The sequence below is a fragment of the Heterodontus francisci genome, unplaced genomic scaffold (assembly GCF_036365525.1).
Source record: "Heterodontus francisci isolate sHetFra1 unplaced genomic scaffold, sHetFra1.hap1 HAP1_SCAFFOLD_59, whole genome shotgun sequence".
In the NCBI taxonomy this organism is placed as follows: Eukaryota; Metazoa; Chordata; class Chondrichthyes; order Heterodontiformes; family Heterodontidae; genus Heterodontus; species Heterodontus francisci.
In genome coordinates this window covers 1,034,761-1,046,163 of record NW_027140758.1, presented here as the reverse complement: position 1 = coordinate 1,046,163, position 11,403 = coordinate 1,034,761, and the positions used below count along the sequence as shown (strand labels likewise).

The following is an 11,403-nucleotide window of genomic DNA, read 5'->3' as shown; positions in this document are numbered from 1 at the left end:
GTCCGGGTTAATTCTCTGTTTTTTATTTGGACAGTTTGAATTGTGTGTTTTTTTTCTCTCTGGTGATCTGAACGCCGCTTCTCAATGAGAATCTGCTCCCAGAACAGAGTAAATGCAGGAAGGAAGAGGCCATTCTCGGGCTGTGTGTCTCTCTCCTAACCTGATCTGTTTCGACCGCACTGTTCCCAGAGGACGGAATCAGTGAGAGTTGTGCACACACAGGAGCTGAGTCCATTGCAGCGCTTTAATATGTGCCTTCTCCCCGGCCCTCCCTATTCTCCGGACACAGAGCTGTCTGTTTCCCCCGGCGGCGGGATAGAGTCGGGGATTCTCTCCCCGCAGTGTCAGGGTCTGCAACCCCGGGGAACTGGCGGTTTCAGTCAGAGTGACCGAGCTGCCTTACATATCCTGTGTACTAATCTCCAATGGATTCAAATATTAGTGAACTCATTGGGTAATGTTTGTAAATAACCCTCATGTGAACTGACCCGGCTCCATTAATGCCTTCCAAATAAAACTGGGATCCATTTCTTTTCCCCAAATGCCAGCTAACGGATCCCAGGAGCGGGGTTGAGATTGTGCTGAGCAGCAATGAGTCTCCGGTAATGCTGCTTTCTAAATTCCAGATCAGCTCTCAGTCCGACAGGCCTTTCAGGAAAGTGATGTGACAAAACAGAAACCATGTGGCCGCCCCTCCAATCTAATGGGTTTGATGATGAACAGAGATGGCAGCTCTTTCCTTTGCTGATTTGGTGGCTCTGAAAAGAGCCCTTGTTACACTTGTTACTGAAACTGTGTTTTAGGTGCGTTCCCCGCGGATGCGGCGGGCCAGCTGGATGTCTTTGGCCATGATGGACCGGGATCATTCTGGTGAATCTGCTCATTTTCCGGCAGAAGCATCAGTCGCTGTTTGAACTGTTTAAAATCAGGGGTGTATTAGCAGCCAGAAAGTGAAGGGCAGTTCATTGCTCCCTGCAGCATTATCCGCCTCTTTCAGGAGAAAAGATCAGAAACCGCTCGTTTCTGTCAGTCCCCGAGAAGCCTGTGAGAAGCGGTTAGTCGCTAATTTGTTCCTTTTACAGAGAGGAAGCTGATATTTGTCCCGTTTTAAATTGCTGAACTGGACCTTCCTCCCGCCGCTTACAGTTAACAGATTGACAAATGAAAACGATTCCTAAAATCGCGTCAGGATTTTGTGACGGTAAATACAGTAAAACAGAACATAAAATGAGAGGTTTTAAAATTGTTGCCTGAAAATTGAAATTTTCCATCACTTCAATTCCTTCCTGCTCTGGAATTGCCGGGCTTTTTCCAATTGGAAAATCTAAGCCAATGAGAACTTCTATTTACTTATATGTGATTCTCCTATTGGTTAAGAATTGGATTGAGAAGCGGGTGACCATTCAGAGACAGAGTCAAACTGTGGGGATTCCAGGCCCCCAGTAACTGAGCTGAAACTGTTCAGATTGACAAACCCTGGCAGCAGCATCACACATTGGACACTTCACACTGAGTCATTCAAGGGCTGGTGTGAGAGAAGCTTCAGATCCTGTCATTACTCTCTGACTCATTATTCATCTCGAACCAAACAATTAGTAAATGTGAAGCAGTGAAGAGACTTTTCACTCTCACTGCAGAATGTGTCATCTGGGGAAATAAGGAACTATTATATTCGGAGATTCCAGGTACATTCCTCCCTGAACAAATCAATTCCTAACATTCCCGATCACAGCCTATCCCAGCTCCTGTTGTCACCCGACTCCAGCTGAATTGGAGAAACTCATGTGTTGGGGTTTGAGTTGTGAGGTGGGGTTTCTCCGCCAGTGTTACTGTCTTACAGACTCTCCCCCTGAATTTGTGAACTGAGACTGCACCGAACACATCTCCAGTTAGAGTGAGGGCCGGATATCCCTCTGTTTTATTACAGAGAGTGGGGAAAGGGCTGGGTGGAGGGGAGTCACCAGGGATCCTGGATTTACTCCAAATCATTTCCATGTGGAATCTGCAGGCGGGGCCGGGACAGGGATCATTTGATCAGGGGATCAGCTCTTTCCTGAGAGATGTGGGTGGTTCTGAGAAGAGCCTTTGTGTTCAGATGTTTACAAGTTTCCCGCGCTTTCACTTCTTTCCAGACCCTGCTTTCTGAGACTTCGCTGCTTTCGGCTTGACCTTGCTCTTCCATGTCTGCACTTTCTTCAGCGCCTTTCCGCCCGCCGCACTCTTCCCTTTTTTTTACCTTCTTCGCAGGAGACTTTTTCTGAAGCACTGCTTTCTTCACCGCCTTATTTGGCGTTGCCGCCGCCTTGCTGCTCGTTTTCTTGGCTGTTACTTTCTTTGTTGTCACTTTCTTTTCTGCTGGTTTCTTCACTAAAGATTTCTTGTCTGCTGGTTTTTCACCTTCTTTCCCACCTTTCCCTGGGTTTTCCTTCTTGCTGATTTTGAAGGAGCCGGAGGCGCCCTGTTCCTTGCTCTGCACCAGGGAGCCTTTGTTCACATTCCTCTTGATACTTTGCTTGTTCTGGGTCTTGAGCTTCTCCTGAGCGGTGGCAGACCTGCAAGGAATCAACTACCAGCTAGCGTATAAAGCGAGACCAAGGCTCAGGGCCTTCAGTTACCTGGAGGGGAGTCGGAGAGGCAGCGGATCCTGTGAGGAACCACAAGCCAGGAAGGATGAGAAGGTCATTGTCAGGGTACAGAGGAGATTAAGTTAAAGATTTACCAGTTTATAAGCAAGCGCAGAGCCAAGGAACGGTGCTGGGGCAGATCAAATAATAGGAAGCTGTGATCAGTTGGAAGGCAAGAGTGATAAAATGACAGAAGAGATGATGGTGCAAGGCAAAAGTCAGGTAAAGAATAAGCAACATTTTGTCGGCACAGATACCAGGAGTGGGGTTTCAACCCACGCAGACACATGTCTATTGGATTTTAAGTCCAACGCCTTAACCACTCGGCCATCCTAGTACATTAACCCACCACTGAAAATGAAATTTAATGTGATCCGGGTGCCATCTGGCCTTTTCCAATATGAAGTTATGACTCCTCTCCCATGCTAAATTGGACCCTTCATTATTTATGAACCTCAATCGGATCACCCCTCAGTCAAGGTTTCTCTAAGGTGTAGGGTCCCAACTCTTTTAGTCTAACTTGATAACCAAGATGTCTTATACTGGGAATTCGTCGAATGTCTCTCCTCTGTACCCTTTCCAAAGCCTCAATATCACCCATCATGTGAGGAGACCAAGACTGGATACAATATTCCAAGTGAGTCCTGACCAAGGTTTCATAAAAGGACAAATTCGGGACATCTCAGATACTGAAGGAGTCCGTGTCCAGAAGCAGCAAGACCTGGACAACATTCAGACTTGGGCAGCTAAGTGGCAAGTAACATTCACACCACATAAGTACCAGGCAATGACCATCTCCAACAAGAGAGAATGTAACCATCTCACTTTGACGATCAACAGCATTACCATCGCTGAATCCCCCCACCATCAACATCCTGGGGGTTACCATTGACAAAAGCTTAACTGGACCATTCATATACATACTCTGGCAACAAGAGTAAATCAGATAGTGGGAATTCTGTGATGAGTAACTCAGCTCAAGGCACGTGGTGAAATGCTCATTAGGAGAGCTGGAAAAATGGACTGGTCAGGTGGGCAGAAAAGTGGCAAATGGAATTCAACTTGGAGAAGTGTGAGGTGATGCCTTTGGTGAGGTCAAACACAGCAAAGGAATACACAATTAATGGGTGAATGCTGAGAGGTGTAGAGGAAGTGAGGGACCTTGAAGTGAATGTCCACAAATCCCTGAAAGTAGCAGGACAGGTTGATAAGTTGGTTGAGAAGGCTTATGGAATCCTTTCCTTTATTAGCCGATGTATAGAACATAAGAGCAGGGAGGTTATGCTGGAACTGTATCAATCATTAGGTAGGCCACAACTTGAGTTCTGTGTGCAGTTCTGGTCACCTCATTCCAGAAAGGATGTAATTGCACTAGAGAGGTTAAAGAGGAGATTTACGAGGATGTTGCCAGGACTGGAAAAATGCAGCTATGAGGAAAGATTGGATAGACTGGGGTTGTTCTCCTTGGAATAGAAGAGGCTGAGGAGAGATTTGATTGAAATGTACAAAATTGTGAGGGGTCTGGATAGAATGGATGGGAAGGGTCTATTTACCTTAGTAGGGAGGTCAGTGACTAGGGGGCATAGATTTAAAGTGATGTGTTGAACAATTAGAGGGGAGATGAGGAAAGGTTTTTTCACCCAGAGGGCTGTGGGAGTCTGGAACTCACTGCCTGTAAGGGTAGCTGAGGCAGAAACCCTCAACTCATTTAAAAGGAGTCTGGATGTGCACCTCAAGTACCTGAACCTGCAGGGCTACGGTCCAAATGCTGGACAATGGGATTCAGCTGGGTGGCTCGTTTTTTAGCCTGCCTGTGCTGTAAACTTTCTATGTTCTATGATTCTATGCAGACACAATGGGCCGAATGGCCTCCTTCTGCACTGCAATAATTTTGTGATTTTTGACTCTCCAAAACTTGTCAACCATCTACAAGGCACAAACCAGGATGAGTGCAGCACCAACAATACTCTAGAAACTCGACGCTGTTCAGGACAAAGCAGCCACCTTGATTGTCACCCCATTCACCACCTTAAACATTCACTCCCTTCATCACTGACGCACAGTGGCAGTAGTGTGTACCATCTACCAGATACACTGCTGCAACTCACCAAGGCTCCGCAGACAGCACCTTCCAAACCGAAGACCTCCACCACCTTGAAGGACAAGGGCTGCAGATACATGCAAACACCACCATGTGCAAGCTCCCCTCCAAGTCACACACCATCTGATCTGCAAATATATCGCTGTTCATTCACTGATGCTGGGTCAAAATTCTGGATCTCCCTTCCTAACAGCACTGTGGGTGTACCTACACCACATGGAGTGCAGCAATTCAAGAAGGGAGCTCACCGCCACCTTGTCAAGGACAATTAGGGATGGGTAACAAATTCTGGACTTGTCTGTGTCGCTCACATCCCATGAAAGAATATGCCTCATTTTATACTCAATTGTCCTCTGAATGCAGCCCAACCCTCTATTTGCTCCAACTATCACTTCACAGCATTGCTGCTGTACCTTTAGAGATCTGTGCACTAGAACATCCAGATCTCTGCTCAAAATTATTTTATTTTTTCCACCTACTTTAATGTTTTTCCCTGAAGGGTGTATGAATGTTGAGCATTCGCCCTGTCCACATGAATAACACTGCACTTACCCAAATTAAACATCATTTACCAGTCATGAACCCAATCTCCCAACACATTAAGATCAGCCTGAAACAGTCGAGTATCGTCTACAGTCTAAACACTCGCACAGATCTTCAAATCATCTGTAAATTTACAGATGGTGCCCCCTACACCTACATCCAGATCATTAATAAAAATAGTAAAGAGCAACAGTCCCAACACCGATCCCTGTGGGACACCACTGGTAACTGGTCTCCAAACAGATCCAGATCCATCTGTAACTACTTTATGCCTACGTCTGCCAGTCAGTTCCCAATCCAGATCAATATATTACCACTGATACCAGGGACTTTAATCTTATAGAGAAGCCTCTTGTGTGGAACCTTATCAAAATCTTTTGGCTGAGATCTGCTAATTGAACACAGGCCGGGGATGAGGCCTAGGCCTGTCCTGCTTTGTGTGTTGGTCTCAGGACCACACAAGGTGAGATCAGCTCACTGAGCACAGGCCCATCCTGCTCTAAAAAGTGCTCATTACCTCACCAAATGAGAATAACTAACACACCACAGGCCATGGAGCCTCGGCCCATCCTCCTCTGATTGCGGTTCAGTGCCAACCAGGTCAGATCAGCTAATTCAGCACAGGCCGGAGATGGCAGCTGGATCTTTTCTGCTCTGGGGACTCCGTACCATACCAGGTGCGATGAAGTAAAATACCACAGGCCGGGGATGGAGCCTGAGATTTCCCTGTTCTGTGTGGGGCTCTGGACAACAACGTGTGAGAAGAACTATCATCCCTCAGGCTGAGGAAGGAGCCTGGGCCCATTCTGTTCTGTGTGGATCCTACCACACTGAGTGGGATCAGTTAACACAACACAGGCCATGAATACAACCAGGCCATTTCCTGCTCCGTGTGGCTCAGTATCACACCAGGTGGCATCAGCTAACACAGCACAGGCTGGGGCTGGGGCTGGAGCCTGGGCTCGCCCTGCTCTGTGGGCTCAGTAACAACCCGTAAGATGAACTTTTTTCAAAAGACTTCAGTGCATTTATCTCTGTCCAACACTCTGAGGCAGCTTTCTGTGTTTATAAAGAGTGTAATTTATTGACTGGTCTCTTGGATCAAACAGGGTAACAGACAGAGGTCTGTGTGCAGAGGGTTTGGGGGTGAGCTCTGATTCCTAACCCTTTCTGGATTGTGAGGAATAAAGAATGAATGAGAGAGAGAGAATGTGGGAGAAGGGATGATGGAAGAATTTGTCCGTGAACCTGATTAAAAGTGGCTCAAACGCAAGATAATATTAAGATATCAAGAGCAGAACATTAACATAATCTGAGTTCCGCGATCTGGTCGGGTCCCATTCCCCTGAAGTGAGGAATGAACGGGTGGGGAAATTCCGCCTGGAGTTATATTTGTCTCCAATGAAGGTGAGTTCTCAGTGAGGATGGAATAGCTCTTTTGGGAGAACATTAGATTGAAGAACCAGGATGCAATCCCTGGTTTCATCAGTTTTAATTTGGTGTCTCCTTCATTTTAAGTAGAGAGAATCAGAGGGGAGATTTTCCACTCTTGACCCCATGGGCTGAATTTTAAACTAACGGTGCGGCTCTCGGCAGAGGCACCGGAAGTGGGTGTCGTCACCACACGAGTGAAATGTGGCCGACCGACCCCGATCACGGAGCAGCCGACCAATTAATGAAGGGGAGGCGTGGGGCCCATGTAAACAAGGACCAGAGGTAGGGAACGAGGCACCGATGGCACCGACATCTGACACAACGGCAGGTGCTGGCACCATATTTAAAGGGCTGCCAGCCCTGCATTCACTGCTGCCTGGTTTAAAGGAGTGTCTTCCTGAGAGCCCTCTGCTGCCCCAGGTCCCGTTCTGCTGCCTCTGCTGTCCCAGAACCCGGTCTGCTGCCTCTGCTGCCCCAGGTCCCGTTCTGCTGTCCCAGGACCCGTTCTGCTGCCCCAAGACCCGTTCTGCTGCCTCTGATGCCCCAGGACCCGTTCTGCTGCCCCAGGACCCGTTCTGCTGCCTCTGCTGCACCAGGATCCGTTCTGCTGCCTCTGCTGCCCCAGAACCCGTTCTGTTGCCCCAGGACCCGTTCTGCTGCCTCTGCTGCCCCAGGATCCGTTCTGCTGCCCCATGACCCGTTCTGCTGCCTCTGCTGCCCCAGGATCCGTTCTGCTGCCTCTGCTGCCCCAGGACCCGTTCTGTTGCCTCTGCTGCCCCAGGACCCGTTCTGCTGCCCCAGGACCCGTTCTGCTGCCTCTGCTGCCCCAGGACCCGTTCTGCTGCCTCTGATGCCCCAGGACCCGTTCTGCTGCCCCAGGACCCGTTCTGCTGCCTCTGCTGCTCCAGGACCCGTTCTGCTGCCCCAGGACCCGCTCTGCTGCCTCTGCTGCTCCAGGACCGTTCTGCTGCATCTGCTGCTCCAGGACCCGTTCTGCTGCATCTGCTGCCCCAGGACCTGTTCAGCTGCCTCCGCTGCCCCAGGACCTGTTCTGCTGCCCCAGGACCTGTTCTGCTGCCTCTGCTGCCCCAGGACCTGTTCTGCTGCCTCTGCTGCTCCAGGACCAGTTCTGCTGCATCCGCTGCCCCAGGACCTGTTCTGCTGCATCTGCTGCCCCAGGACCAGTTCTGCTGCATCTGCTGCCCCAGGACCTGTTCTGCTGCCTCTGCTGCCCCAGGACCAGTTCTGCTGCATCTGCCGCCCCAGGACCTGTTCTGCTGCCTCTGCTGCCCAGGACCCGTTCTGCTGTCACTGATGCCCCAGGACACGTTCTGCTGTCTCTGCTGCCTGATAGGTACGGAGCTGAATGCGAGCCTGCAGTGACCATGGTCCAATGGTTTGGTGATGCCTTCCTGCAGGTTCGCCTCCAGGTGACAACAGATAGGTGGAAGATCCTCTTCCCCAGGGATGGGAGGTGGAGACCTGTCCACCTGACCAATCAAAGCTGCTTTGAGATAGAAGGTGAAGTCAGCAGCCGTGGGGTCATCCCCAAGACATGGATCCAGTGCACGAAGTGGGTCAATGACCGGATCCGGGCTGCTCAGGCGCAAACTCAAAACACTTTGGACTCTTTGGACATTGCGCATGGCAGAGTGAGAGGGAGTGTTTGGTGGAAAGGGAGTGACCACCCAGTCATGTGTATTGGGGAAGGGCAGCAGGACATGCTGCCTGAGGCTTGGCTGCTTCTCGGTGGGAGGTGCACGTCAGTCATTGTATAAACTCACACAGTCCCTCGAGAGGGGCCACATGCAGGAGGAATATGTGTGTCCACATCATGGACTGCTGGACTATCACCATCAGAGATATTGGGCTTGTCCCCGCTGGGAGACTAACTTTGTTGATCATAGTGGCTGCAGGAGAAGACAGCCCACAATCGGAAAGAGCATGCCAAGACTGGCAGTGGATGCCTTATCTCCATGTCCTCATCCCGATGGAGGAGGAGGCCATGGAACAGGCCGTGCAGCAAAGCAGCTGCTCCATAGCTGATGGAGCGACAGGGACACCTACCTAAGAGAGTGAGTGAACATTTCCTGGGGCACAAGGGAGCATCCGCTGCAAAGGAGCCACACTGCTCATCTGTTCACCACTGCATCAATGGAGCTGCACAGTAGGGGTGGTTGGAATGTCACGATGGGCAGACCCTAACCCTTCAATGTCCCTGTTTTCACATGCAGGCTAGGATGAACGACAAGAGCGAAGAGCTGGAGAGACTGTGGGACAGCCAGACACCTCTGAGGAGGAGGAGGAAGCCTCAGATGGTGCACCATCACCTCATTCCCCTGCACCCTTCACCAGCACAGAAACCCTCACTCGGTGGGTATCCACTTGCTGTTAGATTTGGGCACACAATCTGGTGAGCACGTCACAGACAGGCCCGGGAAGCTGACGGAGGCTGTGACAGCCGAGGCCACTGGCAGTTGGAAGTCTGTGGGAGGCCAGGCCCATGCTGAGTCACAGGCTGATGACGTGCCTCTGGTGTCACCAGCAACACGGGAAATGCTGCAGATGCAGCAAGCGGTCAGGCAACATCTGGCAGAGTTGCCAGAGGTTATGTGTACCCAAGTTCGGATGATGGAGGAGTCCATCCAGGCCTTGCATGCTGTACTGTCTCTGATGGGGGTGTGTCTGGCTTCCCTCCTTGAGAGATTGGTGACTCTGATGGAGAGCCAGATCCAGCCGACCAATCAGTGGCTGCCGGAGATGTGCGCAGACCTGCACTCCATCGCTTTGTCCATGAGCTCCATCCAGCGGTGACAAGGCGAGAGGAGGGACGAGGCACCTGAACTCTTCACCAGGTCCACATCCCTCTCAGGTCAGCAGGGAGTTACAAGTGTGTCTTATAAGGGGGAGGAGCAGCTGGCTGCTACATCTGGGGTCTCCTCTCAGGGTGCTCCTGGTGTGGACAGTAGCTCCAAAGCCCCTCTGCCAGTGACACAAGTGATGCCAGTGCCTGCCTCCATCATCCTCGATGACAGAGGGGGGTCCCTGTACCTGTGCAGGAGGCCCTCAGTGTGCCGGGGCCCTCCAGGTTCCTCAGGCAGCAAGAGGACGGCCACCAATGTCATCCCAAGCCATGGGGCAGCAAGGTCAGCAGCCTGTCTCCACCTCAGCTGACAGAGCAGGGGGAGCACCACGTAGGAGCACCCGGAAAAGATTTAAGAAGAGCACCTAGAATCACTGAGGGGTTCACGGGTGAATGTACATTCGAGATGGATAGGGTTGAGTCTGGTGTCACACGGAAGAAAGAAATGATGTTCTCTCACTATGTCTCCTTCCCATTGTTGATGCCCTTTGGGACTTCATTTAAACCCTTCCTCCCAAGGGGCTGGAAGTGAGGGACCAAGCCCTGAGTTCACAAAGCTTCGGCCTTGTCACTGTGCGATGTGTACCTGGACACTGCAGTGCAGAAGGAAGGAGGCGACAACAGGGCTGATTAAAGCTAAGACTTTTTTGCTGTGGTTCCAGAAGTTGGTAAGGCTCAAAGGAAACTTGAATGTATAAGGGTGTCTCATGTCTCCCTTCTGTCTATCTCATGGCCCCTTTCCTACTGTGCCTGAGGTTCTTCATCTGGCACTGCTTGGGCAGCATCCTCCTCCACATCCTCATCATCAGAGGAGACATCACACTCCACGATATCCTCACTAGTCAACACCTCGCCCCTTTGTAATGCCAGATTGTGCTGTGCACAGCAAACCACCACGATATGCGAGACCCTCGCCGGGACATACTGAAGGGCTCCACTGGATCGATCTAGGCACCTGAATCTCATCTTCAGGAGACCAATGGCCTCCTTGATGGTCGCTCGGGTTGAGCCGCAGCAGGTGTTGTACCTCTCCTCTGCATCCGTGCGTGGGTTCCTCACAGACGTCAGTAGTCACGTCCTCAGTGGGTTGCCCTTGTCTCCAAGGATCCATCTCTGAAAGCGGATGGGGCAGCGGAAAGGTTCTGGCACCTGGGAGTGCCTTGGTATGCAGGCGTTGTGGCTGCTTCCCGGGATTTGTGCACACACCTATGGGATCCATTTGCAGTGGTCGCAGACCAATTGCACACTGAGCAAGTGGAAGCCCTTCCTGTTGAAGGCTGCTGGCTGGTCTGCAGGAGCCTTGATGGTCACATGGGTGCAGTCAATGACACCCTACACCTGGTGGAATCCAGCGATGGCCCCGAATCCTATAGCTCTCTCAGCTTGATTTTGGATCAATGTGCACATAGTCACCGGCCCTCCTGAACAGGACATTGGTGACCTCCTTGATGCACTGATTCACTACAGACTGTGAGATTCCACACATATCTCCAGTGGATCCCCGCAATGATCTGGTGGTGAAGAAGTTCAGTGGCACGGTGACCTTCAGTGACACTGGCATCAAGTGCCCACCAAGTCGCAGGGGGCACAGCTGCATCATGGCAGAGAGATCAGTGACGACCTCCGTGGAGAGGTGCAGTCTGCGGAGACACTGTCACTCGGACATCTGCAGGTAGTTGAACCTCGTCTGACGTGTTCCTCTGCCTCCTTCTCCAGCCTCCTGTTCGAGGCTGGCCTTCCTGTGGGCCCCCAAGCTGCTGTGGTGCCCCTGCTGGTGCCTGTGCCTCCCTCCCTTCCTCTCTACTCCTCCTCCTCCTCCTCAATGGGAGCCTCGAATC

At 51.1% G+C, this 11,403-nt stretch overlaps 1 non-coding gene across 1 annotated transcript; it reads right to left on the bottom strand.

Moving 5' to 3' along the window:
- Positions 1-2,878: 2,878 nt before the first annotated feature.
- Positions 2,879-2,961, bottom strand: trnal-uaa (transfer RNA leucine (anticodon UAA)). Its single transcript has one exon. It is a non-coding gene; the product is annotated as a tRNA-Leu (tRNA).
- Positions 2,962-11,403: the final 8,442 nt, after the last annotated feature.